This window comes from Amblyomma americanum, unplaced genomic scaffold (genome assembly GCF_052857255.1).
Source record: "Amblyomma americanum isolate KBUSLIRL-KWMA unplaced genomic scaffold, ASM5285725v1 scaffold_72, whole genome shotgun sequence".
Taxonomy (NCBI): domain Eukaryota; kingdom Metazoa; phylum Arthropoda; class Arachnida; order Ixodida; family Ixodidae; genus Amblyomma; species Amblyomma americanum.
Window position 1 is genome coordinate 184983 of NW_027526544.1, and position 17234 is coordinate 202216.

At 49.0% G+C, this 17234-nt stretch overlaps 1 pseudogene; it reads right to left on the reverse strand.

The window, feature by feature from the left end:
• Positions 1-623: 623 nt before the first annotated feature.
• Positions 624-15418, reverse strand: LOC144112357 (protein argonaute-2-like; annotated as a pseudogene).
• Positions 15419-17234: the final 1816 nt, after the last annotated feature.

The window sequence follows — 17234 nt, forward strand, 5'->3', positions numbered from 1 at the left end:
AAAACGCATTAAAAAAATGTTGCTCTAGGGCATTCGTGAAGCGGCGATCTTTATCATCCATCCCATGCATACCGCTTCGCCTGCGCCTTGAACACACCACAGTGCGACGCCAGGAGGGACGAGAGAAGATGTCCACTGCGTGTCACGTATATCTCGTCCTCTACGTGTTGCGCTGATATCCAACACTCATGGACAAAAATTTTGAAAATTAGGAAACTGTAAGATATTGGTATAGAAATATTCAATGCCCATTCTTCCGATATCTGGAAAAACCTTCCTTTTATAGTGTTTCCATGACTGGCATCGAATAGTTAAGACTGTAATAGAAAACCAATGAGGAACGCTTTGGACGGTAGCAAAAACGTTAACAGCAAAAAAAAAATCCCAGCCTGCTGGAGGGAGGTTGCGGATATATTGATCATTGTAGTAGAATCTTACAATATATGAAGAAAGCTGCGCTCATAATACCCTCCCTATACCCTATGTAACAACCTCCCTGCAAAAGCCTTTAAACGCTTTCCCGTTGGAAAACGCTTTTCTCCAGAACTGTTGGGTATGACGTCAGTGGTACGCCTCCAGGCTCAGCGTAACCGGAATGCAGGGGCAACGGAGAATCTCCTCCATTACACGAAGTACATGGAGGCCTGCAGTTCCTGCAGCACCTTGACGGCCTCCACGTATTGGGCAGTGGTCAACACTGCGTCCCCGCTGCCCCCAGACAACTCGCTGACAACGCCGGACGTCTCCAGCTTGCTGGCGATGTGCTGTTTTGCGCGGAAGGCGGCCAGGTGCGCGTAGTACACAGGGGCCGGGATGCTCACGCTCCTTGCACACCGGGAGTATGTGTGGCACAGGTAGAAGCTGAGCTTCTGCAGATCGTCCGCGCTGAACTGGGAGTCATCCCACACGATATAGTAGTGGGCCGGCCGACTGGTGCCCTGCGGGTGCGCCGAGGGGTACATTTATTCACTGCGCAGATTACGAGTGCCGTGTGGGTTGAGTCGCGTCGTATTGTGGTATGTGGCGGTGCGGTGTGGTCCTGCTTTTGGTACGATGTGATGTGGCGTGGTGTATGCGGTTTTAATACGCTTATTTTATCAGCACACATTGCGTGGGAAGGAGAGTGTTTAAACGCAATGTAGAAAAACCGGCAACGCTTACAAGCACAGCACGCGCTGGCCTTGCTCTTAATGCTGCATGCACAACATGTTTGTCTTTATTTTGCCTTAGATCCCCTCGCGCCAATAAATACCGTGAAAAACTTATTTCCTTGCTGGCTGTCATCAGCGCATTGGCCGGTCATCGTCATCTATGTCGCTGTCCCGACTTCGGGACAGCATTAAAAACGAGGCATACAAGCCGACACGACTATTTAATAAAAATCAATTTTTAGGCCCTTATTTGAGACTTTTAAGCCGCGTCCCGCTTTAACCTACGAGCAACCAGGCCCAACCGAACATCAAGCGCTTCTCTTTTCACCAAACTCTACGCATTCATTGTCTCAGTAGACGCCACCCCGAAAAGAAAAACTAATGACCACATCCGCATGACAGCATCATTCCGTACTGGCCCTAGAGGCCCCCCGTGTGCAACCTCCGATACCGCTTCCTCAAGGTCGAACGAGGACGTCACAGTCACACACAGCGCTCCTGGTGGCCTCAACGTAAAGTGGAAAGCTTCCGTCACGGTCTCGCGCGCAGGCGATCTCGGAGGCCATGCTTCCTTTTTCTCAAGCTGTGGAAGGCCTCCACCGCAGGAGCTCCTGGTACTTGTACCGCAGTAACGACGCGACTATGGCGACGCCGGCGCCCGGACTATTTCCTCCGCAAATTCATAAATGAAAACACCGCAGACCATTTGTTCCCGCTCACAATAGCGACAAGAGCGGAGAAGACGTCGCCTACCTGGATGCCGAAGTGGCTGCAGAGGAAGAAGTCGAAGTCCAGCGGGTGCGTGACCACCGAGTCTACGGTCGTGCCGGGAGGAGCGTTGCGGAACTTGCCCACCCCGTCGCGGTCGTTGGCGGGCATGAACCTCGTGTGGTGTCGCTTCTGGACCACGATGAACGTCAGCGGTCGTTCGTAGGTCTCGGTGGGAGACATTTCTGAACACGCCAGCCGGATGGCGCTCACCTGAGAGTTTCGAGAGTGGAAAGAAAAAAACTTGGTCAGGGTTTAAAGGCTATTCGACGAATCACGATACATACGTGGTTCAGAATGTAAACAAAACACTTTGGACCTTCACGAACTATGCTCTCCTATCATACAATTGTCGTTTGGGAAAAACTATATGGCGAAGAGCAGCGTTTTTTTTTCTTAGCAATGCTGTTATGGGTGATACTCTGGTTAACCGAGGAGTTTCAGCTACCGTTCAGTTCAACGGAAGTGCATCTTTTCCAACCAACGCTGAAATAAATAGCAGTCGGCAGCAGTTAGACGGCACACTCCGCTAAATTGAGTTCACGCGGTTCACATTCTGGATCACGTGATCGGTTTATACATAACTCTAAACATTGATTCCCTACTTGACTTCACTCAACTAAAACTTCTGTGCGAGCTTGGCGTTTGAGTAGGCCCGCTAGTGAACAGCCACACGAGCCAAAAAATTCAGTAGAGGAACGTAAGGCTTCACCGTTCAGCCGTTGTTTTCCTGGTGCCACTTCGCGGGATTTTATTTTTTGTGGCTACACTATTTCGAATATAGTGTGATACAACTCAAGACTGAAGCCGCTTTTCCTCGTAAAAGGACCCCCTTTCAGCCAATGGCGTCGTCTTATTCTCACGAACCTGCAAGGTTTACAATGCGGCGAGCGCTGTAACAATGACAATAGTGGCAATAGTCTCCCCTTTGAGAAGGAGACTATCCCCTTTCATCTGCCACTCCCTACATGGCAGACTCATGAGAATTGGTCTATGCCATTGGCTGCAAGAGAGTCTTTTCAGGGGGGAAAGCCGCTTTGTTGTTGAGTTGTATCCGACTATAATGGAGGCTATAGCTGTACTCATATCAGCCAGGATAGCTAGATGTGGCAGCCAGAACTGCCGCCGGCTCGGCCATTGCAGCGGGTCAGTAGAATGGTCTAACTGCGACCGCCTACTGAGCTGAGATCTCAACAGCAGGTGGCGCTGCCTTTTATTACCCGTGCCACATGCGCACTAGGAATAACCGCAGATGTTTGTTGCCTGAAAGGGACTATGCAATAAATTAATTGAGATTACCTAAAGCAGATGAGAGATAGGAATTCGATCACTCGTCACCCCAGTGCAAGAATTTTTGAGCTAGCATCAATAACAGCGAAGATATAGACGATTAAAAATTGCGCTCCTACTCTCCCCCCTCAACTCGTACACGAGGAGCACCAGAAAAAAATAAAAAGAGAACAGCTCTGGGACTGGGCCCCGCCCATGAATACGTCATCCGCTGACGTCTATTTTGAACCTTCCGGTTGTCGCTCCTAGCCCCCCAGCAGCAGCGTCGGCGGCATGGCGGCATCTCTCCGGTGTCTTCTCCTTCCTGGATTGCGGCGTGCGTCGGGTTTCTTTGCTTGTCATCTGTGGTAATTAGCTGTAATAAACCCGGACCTCGAGGTGCGACTGCTTGCTTTTACGGCCGCGATGGGCATCGAGCCCTTTGCGTGCGCACGAAGAGCCGTGCGAGTGGCTCCGGAACTCCCGACAGAAGGAGGCGGCAGAGAAAAATACCATATGCGCGAAGGCAATGCCCTAGCTTGCGCTTGCCCGAGAGGCTCGCGCGGCGGCACGAGCAGACGATTTTCACGGCTACCGAAAGTGTGCCCGTGACGTAGTGGCTGCCGTGGCTCCAGCGAATGAGAGCGTTTCGTGGCCTGGCGACGTCATGGTCCAGTGCCGCCTTTGTTCCACGATTTTAGTTCCAAAAACGGTCACTACGAGTACACCAATCGGCCCGCGAATTTTGAAAAACATGGTTTTTAAAGGTTCATAATAAATTGCCGGCTCAGTTCTGAAGACTCATACTTGGTGTGAATGCTTCTTAGCATCATTTCTAAGCATTGAAAACATTTACAAGTGACTTTTTATTCGTTGCATAGTCCCTTTAAGTTTGCCTATGCCATTATTTTCGGGGCTGGCGCTGCACGTCCAGATTTAATGACATTTATTGACAGATGTATTGACATCACAGATACGCGACTATAACAGAGGAGATTACAATCGAATAAATGACGAAATTTAAATGTTTTCTGATAATATCCTGATGCCCTCTTTTCAATATAGGTCCGTAGAAGATAACCGTGGGTTCAATTTAGAGACAAACTCGCCGAACTTGTAGCCACACATGCCCCGCATATCACGCTATCAAATCATAAATCTAACCCTTGCTGTACAAGAAAGCATCAACACGAGAAATAAGAAAAAATAACGATTGTACAAATATGCAAAGCACGAGTGTACGCCGTGCGCGCGGGGTAAATATAAAACCTACCTAAAACTGTATTCTTCCGCCCTTTGTGAAGAAAAAATAAATATTTTTCATAAGTACATCCTGCGCTACTTAAGAATAATCCGAGCAAATCCTTCAAAACAATACGTGAGAATATTGTCAGTAATGATATATCAATACATGACGTTCACAGCACCCCCTACACCGATACTGACTGCCCTAAAGCAGTTAACTCGTTTTTCGCATGTGTTTTAAGCTAAGAAGATAATTCTAACATCCCGTATGTGCAAGATTTTGGTTCCCCTACATGGCACCGGTTGACATTACACTTGATGGCTTAGTACACCTGATAAATAACCTAGTATCCTTTTCCTCTGGTGTTGATGAAATTATTTCAAAATACTAAAAAATACCATTTCTGTCTCCAGCATCCTCTTGCTTCATATTGTTAAGCAGTAAATATCTACAGACGAGCTTTCCACCTGCTGGAAAATAGGAAAGGTTGTACGGGTTTTCAAAAGTGGCAACAAACACTCGCACGAAAACTACCGACTTTCACCTTTTCGGACTTTGCCAGAGCATTTGATCGGGTAGCACATTCCCGACTAATATCTAAGCTTTGTGCGCTCAAATTAAATTTTATACCTGGGTCATGGGTCCGTAATTTTCTTTGTAATCGCCAGAAGTTCACCGTTGTTAACAATTATTAATTTCCTCTCTCCGATGTTACATCGGGCGCGGCGCAAGGAAGCCTCCTCGGTCCATTACTATTCTTAATTTACATTGGTGTCCTGCCAGCAACAACCTCATCTTAGATGCGCATATTTGCTGATGGCTGCATTTATTGAGCAATAAAATTTTCTAATGGCCACCTTGCACTTCAAAGTGACCTCGATTGCGTAAACGACTGGTGTATAACATGACTTTAAACATTTCTAAGTGTAAGATAATTACTATTAGCCAAAAATTAGTCACTTCGCATTTTCTATACCACAATTATAACGATACATTGGCTTGGAATACGCAGTATAAGCATCTAGGCGTCCATATTTCACCAAACCTTTTTTGGGCTGAACACATAAGCACAACTTTCCCTAATGCTTCCCGGTCACTAGTTTTCATTCGCCGTAACCTGCAATGCACTACCCCTCACGTGTGTGAACAAGCCTACATTACTTTTGTCACACCGCAGCTAGACTACGCTTCATCCATCTGATCACCTCATCAGAAATATCTAAGAAGTTAGAAGCTGTCGAGAATGGGGCTTGTCGTTTCATTTTGCAAAATTGCAGTTATCAGTCAAGTGTAACCCTACTAAATATCAAACTTTCGATCCATCTTTTCGATCTACCTTTCACAAATACGTCCATGCCACTGATTCACTGCCAGCACATTTACAACATCCCTTCTACTTATAACATAGATTACATAATAACAACCGCTACGCCGCATTTATGGCAACAGACATGCTTTCAACTTCTCGTCACTCCCGCGTGCCATCCGTCTCTGGAACGATCTTCAGGACTGCATTGCCCTGCAGGGTAATCAGGACACATTTCGAGAACATCTACTCAACCACTTCACTGATAACGCTTAGCACGTCATTTATATTCACAGGATTCGTATAACTTCGTTTTCAGCAGTTTGAGACTAATGCCTTTTTGGTTCCGTGGATGCGGAGCTTTGCTCATTTATGCCTGATATGTTTTCTTTTGCTTTTGTATAACTCTTTGTGAATTTCCACTTTTTTTGTTCCATGATGCAGAGTTGCTTTTTACTTTTATTCTGTTTTGTGAATTGAGATATCTTATCTGAACTCACCTGTTTTTTGTCTGTGTTTTGCTGTACATTTACTATGATTTTTTGACTTCTAAGCTATTTTGCACAAACTTATGAATCCCCCCCTTACACGATGCTTCTCCGGAGGCCTGTAAGGCATCTGTAAATAAATAAATAAGTAATAAATAAATAAATAATTTAATAACTCCCGGTGCCGATAACGCCTTCAAGGCAGTAAAAAAATCACCTGACTATAAACAGTGTTAATGAGCCAGTATCTCAGCAATGTCATTCAAATATAATATAAAAGTTAATTTGTAGAAAACGCAACTGTTTTTGCTTGACAGGTCGTAAATGTAGAACTTGAGTGCCAGCTCACAGCCTAACAATGCTTCATAATTGTTGGTAAAAGTGGTGCTCTTTATGAATAAACCATTATCCACTGGATAGTAACTTCTCACAAAAAAAAGTTGCGTGTTTTTCTGCATGCGGAATGGGGACAAGAGTACACTGCTCGGGCGAATGAGTTGTGGCAAACTCAGTAGGTTGCAAACGGCAGTTAGTCTGTCTAATGCCATTAAATATGAATGCGTGGCACAGAGGCCAATGGCGTTAAAACTTCAGCTACTAAGTAATTAATGACATTAAACTTGACCGTGTGGCACGGGTATAACACCTCGAACTGTCGTTCAGTTCAACAGACGGTCAACTGCACAGCCATTAAAATCGCCCGTGAGTAAAAGGGGTGAGACGCGGCGCGGGTACGCACTAAACCCAACCACAAGCCTCAGTCTCGGATCTTTACAACCTTTTGAAGAGAAACGATCAAGATGACGTCAGCTAATACTGAGAAGATGTCTCCAAAAATGAATGTCCTGGATGTCTTGAAATTATAGCGCTGTGGAAATCTATTCGGTGCCATTACATATATTGTTACGCACAGCTAGTCCGCTTCTCTAAAGACAAAGGTTATCTAATGACACTAGCGACATTGAAAGTGGGCAAAGCTCTCTTAACAAGATGAGAGTTTAGTGGGCACAGTATTGTAGTAGGCACAGTTGCTTACCTCACGGTTACGGACTTCCAAGAACTGCCCCTCGCTCGCTCCGTTTCTGTAGAAGACGATCCGCTCGGGCTTGTGCCCGGTGGAGCGGTAGACAACCAGTACCCATTCTTTGATCATGTCCTTCAGTTCTCTGATGATTTCCACACGCGTCTTAGCCTCGGAGTTTTCAATCTGTACCCGAATGGTGGCGTGAAACTTGGACGGTACAGAGTCTAAGCTTCCGACGCACGCGGCGATGGATGGCCTGATCTTGTCTCCAGGTGAAGGGTGCGACACGTCTGCTCCGATGACGATCACGGGCCTATGGAATAGCTTCGGCTTCTCCTGCATAAGCAGACTATTGTTGATGCCGCCCATCTTGGCGTTGATCTTTTGGCACAGGTTTTGGATGAGCACTGCGTTGCACTTTTGGACCCCGTTGTTGTCGAAGATGCATTGTGTGCGCAGGGAGAGCTCAGTCTCTGCCACTTGCTTGATCTCAGCGTAGTTTGTGGCCTTTGTGATCACAGCCACAACCATCTCCAACTGTGGGTGCTGCTTGCGCTGCTCCGTGAGGACGATCCTGATGGCCTTGCGGTTTGTGTCGAACGTGATGACCGCAAGCGGCTGCGCAATGCGCATGCCCAAATCTTGGCCGATGCGGATCAGCATCTTGATGAAGTTTTCCAGGCAATCCTTCTGCGCGAAGCGGCTCACGTTGAGAACAATCCACTGTGTCATGGACATCGCCTTGTAGAAGCGCTGCCCTTGGAGTTCCCACGTACCGTCGCGCGGCTTGCACACGGTGTTGTTCTCAAAAACCAAAAACAACGGGTCGAGCACTCTGCCCTTAACCTTAGTGGGTTCGGTGTTGATCTTGATGCCGAACTCCCGCAGGTACTTGTCTGTACTACTGACCAAGTCGCGCACAGAGTGACGAATCTCCTGGAAGCGCTTGGCTGTGCACTTGATCATTTCGGCGGTCTGACTCTCGTTGAGCTTCTTCTGACAGTGCTGGCCTTCGGCAAGCTCGCACACCTCCAGAGGAATGTAGACAGGATGAGTCGGGCTGCCACTCTGCACGCAAGGCAAGTTCGGGTAAGACAAACGCCTGTAGCGGCTCTGGAAGTAGTCGGCGACGGAGATCTGACTACCTTCTGATTCAAAATAGATGTCCTTCGCAGCTTCCCTCGTGATCTTGACCACTTTGTACTTGCGCAGGTACGGAAGGTGCGTCACTTTGACGCGGAGTCCCTTGAGCTCTCCATTCAGCCGCACGTACTGGTTCTCGCGCAATGACCGGAAGTCCGCGGGCGTCATCACACACCGGCTGTCGCTGAAGAACCTGCACATGAAGTCTACCAGTGGAAGCGACTCATAAAATGCTGTTGCTGACATGTCGCGTTAAGCATGGGCTTCCATTGGGCGGGTCGAACACTCGTGTAGTAGCCAAACAACACCTCCCGGCCTCCTCCGAGGTCATTGTGCTCGTTGGGTCCCGGCGGTCTGAAGAACGAGCGTCCAACCGGCGCAAGGTTGATCGAGGGGCTGTGCCTCAAGACGATGTCGATAGCCTGGAGGACTTCCTGGGGCACAGTTTGTACGCGCTTTTGGAAGACACCATGCAGGGCATCCAGGTTCACGGTGGCTGCATACTGGATCTTGATGATAAACTTCTGGCTTCTCTGGTCTTCTTCGAGGTGGACTGTGAATGTCCGCTTGCGGAAGTTGAGCTGGTGGCGCGTGTACAGGTTCTTGCGGCCATCGAAAGCCGGGATGCAGTTGGCCAGGTCTTGACGGTACTTCTTTAGTAGGAGCTCTATGACTATCCTGTTGATTTTCGTGCTGAGGCATCAGTACTTTTTCTGCTCAGGAACCTTGGTCTCCTTGGCAGTCTCCGAGAAGATGTCGACGTCGTAGTGGTAGACGCTGCCGGTCGGTATCTCAATGCTGAATTGGTTGGCAAGAAGTTGTATGGTCCGGCCCAGCTGGCTGTAGGCGGGCTGCCGCGGAAAGTGAGAGGGCAGGGTTCGCTCGAGCTCCTGCGCCGTGATTGGTGGTAATTAGAGCAGGGCATGAAGAAGTATGTATGCACGCACTGTTTCGTGTGTTGAGCGTCACATAAGTTTGGCCGAATGGTTTTCGATCTACACTACAGTGCAGGACTGGTTCCGGTGAGTCTTAATAGAAAAAGCCTCCTGCACCCCATGCGTTTAGCGAGCCGGGCCATTAAAGGACGGCGCTTGAACATGAATATCCTCCAGTGAGAATGTTTTAAATGTTTTGTGCAAGCGAAGTTATCTGCAGTGAAAATTTAAATTTCAGCGTCTTCTAGCCTTTCTATCTCCTTTCATCACTATTTTCATGCTCACGGGTCGGCGCTCTTCAGCCAGCCCTACCCACTCGGCCCCACCGCCGGCTGCCGACGCGTTCGGGAATTTCCCCTGGTGGTGGGGGGGGTAGGCTTCCTGAACCGCCGAAGCGACGCTTATTACTGCCAGCGGCCATAGCAGCTCCATACTTTTGAATCTAACCGACAGACACGTCTGAACAAAAATACGCAGGAGCGTGAGGCGGAGAAATGCGCGGGCGTGAAAAAGTCGCTGGAAAGAGCTCGCCAACCTTCGCTCGGGATTGTGGGTTCTGTGCTAAATGTAGAAATATTCGGTTCGGTTCAGGAGTTTATGACGAGAGAACGTAGTGATTGAGCGAGCTTATGTACACGGTTGGTCAAACGTTCCGGGGCCAGAGGGCTTGCTTCTTTCATCGGTATATCGTGGCATTTAAGATGCGAATAAAGCTATCAAGGTTCACAGAGTATAGAACGATACCTCTTCTGCCTTCTACGGATATTTTGAGTTTTAGGTGGTGTCATGTCTGCCTGATTACACAGCTCAAAAGGACACCCTTTGGCCTGGGAACTTTTGACCGACCCTGTACTTTCCTCGGAATATATTTCAGAGCCTTTCGCTATCTTGAGCGTATATGAGAGGGGCGATCGGGACGATTGCAAAATCAAGGAACCGCACTGTGTAGTCGGGGTGTTCATCAAAAGCGAGTCAGTAATTACTTGTTCCTTCTCTACCTTAAATTATTTATTCAGGGAACCAAGGCCATGATGGCGCCACAGCTCTAGAAGCATTTCTTGCAACGTTTCTGAACCACTCAATGGCAAAATGTGGGATATTTTGAATATGTTCAGACGTGGTATTGTGTTCCCATTTGCATCACATTTCTTAAGAGTCCCTTCTCTGTGCCTCAAAAGCCGTTTTTCAGAATCCTGAGTAGAAGCCCTTTAAAACTGCAGAAACAAAGAACGTCGAAACCAAAATTGGGTTTCTCCCAAAGTATGACGTCAAGACAGAAGCTTGTCGTCATCCATACTGTCACAGAACCTCTCGGCGCGTTGACTGACTAAACTGGAGACAGTAAGTGACAGACAACTGTCAGTGTGAAATGACCAAAAATCAAAGGTCTTATTTTTTTTCTTCTTGACCAAACTCCGAGCAAATATCGAGGGGCATACAGCTGGTGACGTCACACGTCCAAGGTCGCCCGCAGAAATCGTCCCGATTGGGGCGACAAAATTGGAAAAATTTAATTATTCGTACTAAAGAAACTGTCGCCCGGCGGCGAAACTCGGCACAAGGAACTACCTTGGAAATTTCGGCAGTCGTGGAGCTCGAAGAGACGCCGCAGCCACTCATTAACAGCGAAAGATGAACAACATACGGGAATCTTTGTGTGAAATGAGAATGTGCAGACGCGTAATTTAGAATAATCAACAGCTACAGCCCAAGGAAACATCAGTTTGCCAGAGTGGATGGTTGGGCTCGATGGTGCAGCATTTCGTTTCGAGTAAAATCGCATTTAACGCGTGATTAAAAAAGACAGGACACTCACCACGGTGGCTCAGTGCTTAGGGCGCTCGGCTGCTGACCCGGTGTTCGCAGGATCGAACCCAACCGCGGCGGCTGCGTTTCGATGGAGGCGAAACGCTAAGGCGCCCGTGTGCTGTTGATGTCAGTACCGTTAAAGATCCCCAGGTGGTCGAAATTATTCCGAAGCCCTCCACTGCAGCACTACTTCATTTTTTCTTTCACTCCCCCCCCCCCCTGTCCGATCCCGGTAGGGGTGTCTGCCGATATGTGAGACACGTACTGCGCCATTTCCTTCCCCCACAAAAAAAATAATGGGGATTAGCCCAATAATAAAAATAATATGAATACTGATAATAATTGGTTTTTGGGGAAAAGAAATGATGCAGCATCTGTCTCATATATCATCGCTGTAAACGAAGGGATAAAGGAGGGATTGAAAGAAGAAAGTTGCCGTAGTGGAGGGCTCCGGAATAATTTCGACCGCCTGAGGATATTCAATGTGCACGGACATCGCCCAGCACACGGGCACCTTAGCGTTTTGACTCCATAAAACGCAGCCACCGCGGTCGGGTTCGAACCCGGGAACTCCGGATCAGCAGCCGAGCGCGCTAACCACTGAGCCACCGCGGCGGGTTGGATTAGCGTAGCTAATCCAGGATATACAAAGCGGAAGCGAGATTGAGCTCTTCACTAACCCACGGACCTGGTTGTGCGCCCTTGGTTTCGTGAAAGTGCACTAGCCACACGCTTCAAGTTTTTCGCCCACGTGCCCGAACTGTTACTTTTTCAGCCTCCTTCTTCCCACGTGCAGCTAAAGATTGGAACGGCCTTCCCCAGCATATCGTCGACATCACCTGTCCTTCATCATTTGCAAGCAATCTAAACAACATTTTTTGTTCATGATCACTAGTGGCATTGTTTTGTGCCTTTTCTGCTAATCCCACCCCTTATGTAATACCCCGCGAGGGGTCTTTAAGGTAATAAAATGAAATGAAATGAAACTCCAATAAACTCAATGAACGCCTTCGGCTAACTTGTTTTGTTTGGTTTTTGAGGAAAGAAAATGGCACAGTAACCATCTCACATATATCGGTGGACACCCGAACCGCGCCATGAAAGAAAGGATAAGGGAGGGAGAGAAAGAAGAGAAAACAAAATTGAAAGTTGGCTTTTGAGGAAAGGCGCGGCGGGGCGCAGGGGTGGAACACCTGTGGCAGGGGTGGAACACCTGTGGCTCGGTGCTACTAGTGGCCCATGCGCAGTAGTGAGAAGGGAGGGAGAGAGAAATGCGCCGTGGGCTTTGCAGGAATCACGCGAAACTGCTCAACCTGCGGCCAGTAAAGCTATCGCTTTAAAAATATTTCACACGCTGGCAACACAACACTCTGCCGCCGGCGTATACAAGTACTGTTCCCAAAGGCTCCAATTGCTTGAGCCACCCTTTATCCAGGCGACGACTGAGGCCCTGAACCTCACAGCAGAAACTGTGAATATTGAAAATTGGTTTTCGGGGAAAGGAAATGGCGCTGTATCTTCCTCACATATCGGCGGACGCATGAAGTGCACTATAAGGGAAGAGAAAAAGGGGGAGTGAAAGAGGAGTAAGAAAGAGGTGCCGTAGTGGAGGACTCCGGAATAATTTCGACCACCTGGGGATCTTCGATGTACACTGACATCGCACAGCACACGGGTGCCTTAGCGCTTCGCCTCCATCGAAACGCAGCCGCCACGGACGGGTTCGAACCACTCATTTAAATGCGGTCGTTACGTCACAAACTACGATTTTAAATTTCACCCACTCGCCTTGTCCTCCTCATTGTTGTCCAACGAACCCGTAGCGGTTTCGAAACGCTGTTCTTGATCTTAACTTTGTCAGCGGCTAAATCTTATATTTCGCTTCCAGCGCCCTATACGTCATGCACTACAACGATGCCTGCTACTCACAGCACTTTCCAGTACTAAAAACTAAGCCCAGCATAATCGGCTGCAACTCCAGAAAGAAGCGACTGATGCCCTACAAAGGACGCCTTGCAGCCAACGGCGTCGGCCGGTTCTCCGGACGCCGCTGTCAAACTGATTAGACGTTGGTTCATGTCCTTTCATCTGCCACTCCTTGAGATGTCAGACAGGTTCAAGAGGATTGACTAACCATGACATCATGGGAACCAGTTGATGCCATTGGCTGGAGGGCCTCTTTTGAGAGGCACATGCCGCTTGTTTCTTGTATTGTATTATACCGGAGTTCTGTTCTCGTACCGTCCGTTTAAGTCAGATGTTTTGGAGAGGAGACGTTTCCTCTTGCCTTGATGCTAACAGTTGAACCTCTTTGTAACGGAGCGGTTTATAACGAAACAACTGATATAACGAAGAAGTTATGATTGCACGTGGAAGCTTGTCCCACAGGGGCTATAACGAAGCTACAGCTATAACGAAGTAATCGTCGAAAACCTTCAACTTCGTTGTAAAGAGGTTGAACTGTATTTGGACCGCTGGCACAACGAGCTGCACAGCATGGTTTATAACGATATAATAGATATATCGAAGGAATTACGATTACCCTCGGATGCTCGATCAACACTGCATATAGCGAAGTAACAGCCGGGAACGAACTTTTTACTTTGTTATAACGAGGTTAAACGAGCTACATGGCATGGCTCAAGGAGAAGTCCTTTTCAGCAAATAGTACGCACCTTGATCTGGACATGGTCGCCTGGAGTGGCCCGGTCGCCAGCTTCGGGGGTTTGCTCTGTCACCGCAACGGGCGGCGTGCATGGCGGCGATGGTGGTAGGGCAGCTGCTGCCGGCTGACTGCCACTCACGGCGGCTGCAGGCCGGGGGCTGCTGGCCGCTAATTTGGCGGCACCTGTGGCGGCGGGGGCGGCCCCATAGCTGGGGCGGGAGCCGCAGGGCTGAGCGCTGGGCGCCGCAGTGGGCTGAGCGCTGCGCTCCGCGGCAGGGGTCTGGCTGCCGCTGACGGCGCGCGGCTGCGGGCTGGCCGCGCCGCCCTGCTGCAGTGCTTGCGCGAACGAAACCCGCTACGGACCGGCGGGCGACGGAGCAGGAGCGGTGGCTTGGTTGCCACCGCTGGCCGAAGGCACCGCTGCGAGCCGAAAATGCCCATTTAACGTCGGCTTGATATATCTGCTGCGTTTGCGATCATAGCGATCGTTACGACACGCATATATACATCGCCGAAAGGAGAATACCGGACAGCCGTCGCCGGCGCTCCGTTGGTAGAGCACCGGACGCAAAATTCAGAGGTCGTGGGTTTTGGATCCCACCGGCGGCATGTGGTTGTTTTTCTTCTGCTTTGTAATCAATTATCTTTAAAAAGTTTCGTTTTTTTATGGGGGTTTAACGTCGCAAAGAGACTCTTGAAAAAGTTATTGCCCTATTAAGTCCCCACTGATGAACACCAGAAATTATTTTAAAAAAACATCCCATATGCTTCTTGGTTCGGTCACTGTCGGCTTCCGTCATGTATTTCTTAACGAGCACCTCTTGTCCCTTCCCTTCTCTGCTCAACGGGAAAATACAGCTGGTATAGAGTACTTAGTCGAGGGTTTGACGGAATGCCGTCTGGTCAGGTCAGCAGAATGAATCTTCGGTTTACTGACCATGTGAAGGTGGCGAGGTGATTGCAGTTAACATATTTCACATGGTCAGTGACTGAAAATTCAGTATACTGTGGTCGAGAGCATAGGCTGCAACAGCGTCCCAACTCAGACAGCTGTGCAATCCGATAATGGCATGCTCCGTGACTAAGCGCGACTAAACATGCAGCTCCCCCAAACAGCGTCGTATAGCCTTTGCACTGAAGAACTGAGTGCGAGGATATAGCTGTCGCGCAGGGTCTTAATCTTCACACAAATGTGATCAGCCCTCCCCCCACAGCAACGAAGAAGTGACAAACGACAAGCCCCGCCGCGCATTCAATATATTTGCGACACACATGCACGCTTTCCGTCTAGTTGTATGCTTGAGAACAAAAAAAAACAATTTTCTATTTACCTTGGCTAACCCTGGAATTCAGGGAAAAGCAAGGACGCTTGAAAAGCCTCAGGCTCATCCATGGCAGCGCCTGCATGCACAGCCGTTCTATAGTATATACACACACGACATGGATTAGATGTAGTATCACATAGTCTTACACCCCTATCGAATGTGTTTAAGGTCAAAGGTGAACCCAAATGTCACCCAATGTCAAATGTCAAAGATCAGAGGTCAACTAAAGGTCATGGGTCAAGGTCAGGTGTCAAGAGTTCGACGCCGTAACTGTACCACGTACGGTCATACACGGCTAAAGTGGTTGGGCTTAACGTCGTTCTAGGTTATTTTCCGGCCTATGCGTCGACTCCTTTGCCAACGTGGTGAAGCTTTTCGCTTCGTGTTCAACTGCAGTGACTTCTTGAGCAGCTCGCTCATTCCTACGTTCCACGTCGTAGTCGCTGTAACATGCTACCTGACAGGTGACGTGTTACGGAGTGTGACAGGTGTGTTGGCAGGTAGTAGCAGAGCGAAGCGCCACCTGCCATCGCGAGAGGAATGGACAGCCGGAAGGCGGCTGCTACGGGACGATTCCGGAGGGCGGCTAGCAACGTAACACGACACGTGCCAAGCGATAGCAGGCGGCTTGCGAAGAGCTGCGCGAAAATTCCGAATTACCGTCTGTAGTAATCGGCCTTCAATTTCATTTTTATTTATACATCGGGCATAACGAATGCACCTTTCTTACCGCGGACAACGCTTGCTGTCATGGAGAATTTCAGCACATGCTGGTTGTGGGAAACGTTTCCCCAATTTCGTGCCTTTCCTCAAAATCCACGGAGTCCAGAACATCTTCAACGCTAATGCCAATGATCACAATGAACGCGACGGTGGCGGTCACTGGTGGCGGCTGAGTGACGTCATAGCTGTGACATGGTTTCTCCTCGGTTCAAGGTCAAACTCTTCAAGCTGTTAAGCCGTCTTGACTTCACCTGGCAGCCCCATAGAGTGCACCCTCTTACCTTGAAACAAAAGACACGCAGCCGCTATAAATAGCGACCGCAATCCGAAGGAGATATATTTTTTGAAAATTGAAAATTGGTTTTTGAGGAGTGAAAAAAGAAAGGAAGAAAGAGGTGCCATAGTGGAGATCTCCGAAAGAATTTTGACCACCTGGGGATGTTTAACCTGCACTGACATCGCACAGCACTCGGGCGCCTTTGCGTTTCGCCTCCATCGAAACGCGGCCGCCGCAGTCGGGTTCGAACCGGGGTACTCCGGATCAGTAGCCGAGCGCCCTAATCACTGAGCCACCGCGGTGGGTAATGCGGATAGCCCAAGCCAAAAATGTGGCGGAAACATAGTAATGAAGCAGAAACACGATACCCGAAAGACGCGGGTTCGATCCAGGCCGCGGCGGTCGAATTTCGATGGAGGCGAAATTCAAGAGGCCCGTGTTCTGTGCGATGTCAGCGCACGTGAAAGAGCCCCCAGGTGGTCGAAATTTCCGGAGCCGTTCACTACGGCGTCTCTCATAGCCCGAGTCGCTTTGGGACGTTAAACCCAAATAAACCATAAAGGAATCGTAAATGCGCTGAGGGGATTGGAGTGCGGAGCTGCGGAGGGGTTGCTGTGCACCAAGAAGAACGGGCTGAAACGAGACAGCAGCGCTCGAAAACGATCCGTGGATCAAGGCACTGGCCAAGGGGATGAGCGTTCCACAACACCCGCCCCGTGTCAGGTCAGCGGCATGGCCGTACCACGCAGGCGAACGGGCGACGCGTGCAGAAGCGCATGCTCGAGGAGCGGCGATACGCACATTGCGCGTGCGCAAGGCGAACGTTCGGCAAGGCATTCACGGCAGGAAAATAAAAAAAAAACATGACGTGAAGCGAAGCGACGCGATCCTTTGTTTTCGGTTATGCATTTCGCTCAGGTATTTCACATAACCTGTTAGCACTGACGTTCGTAGCATACCTGGAATTTGGTAATTTTGTTCATTCCGCATACATTCTGTCGTATAGCAATGCTATAACGCTAGGTTATATATTCCCGAGACTGCAGCATCAATGTAATTGGTGATCAATGCGTTGGTCAGCATCAATGCGTTGGTGGTCCGAACA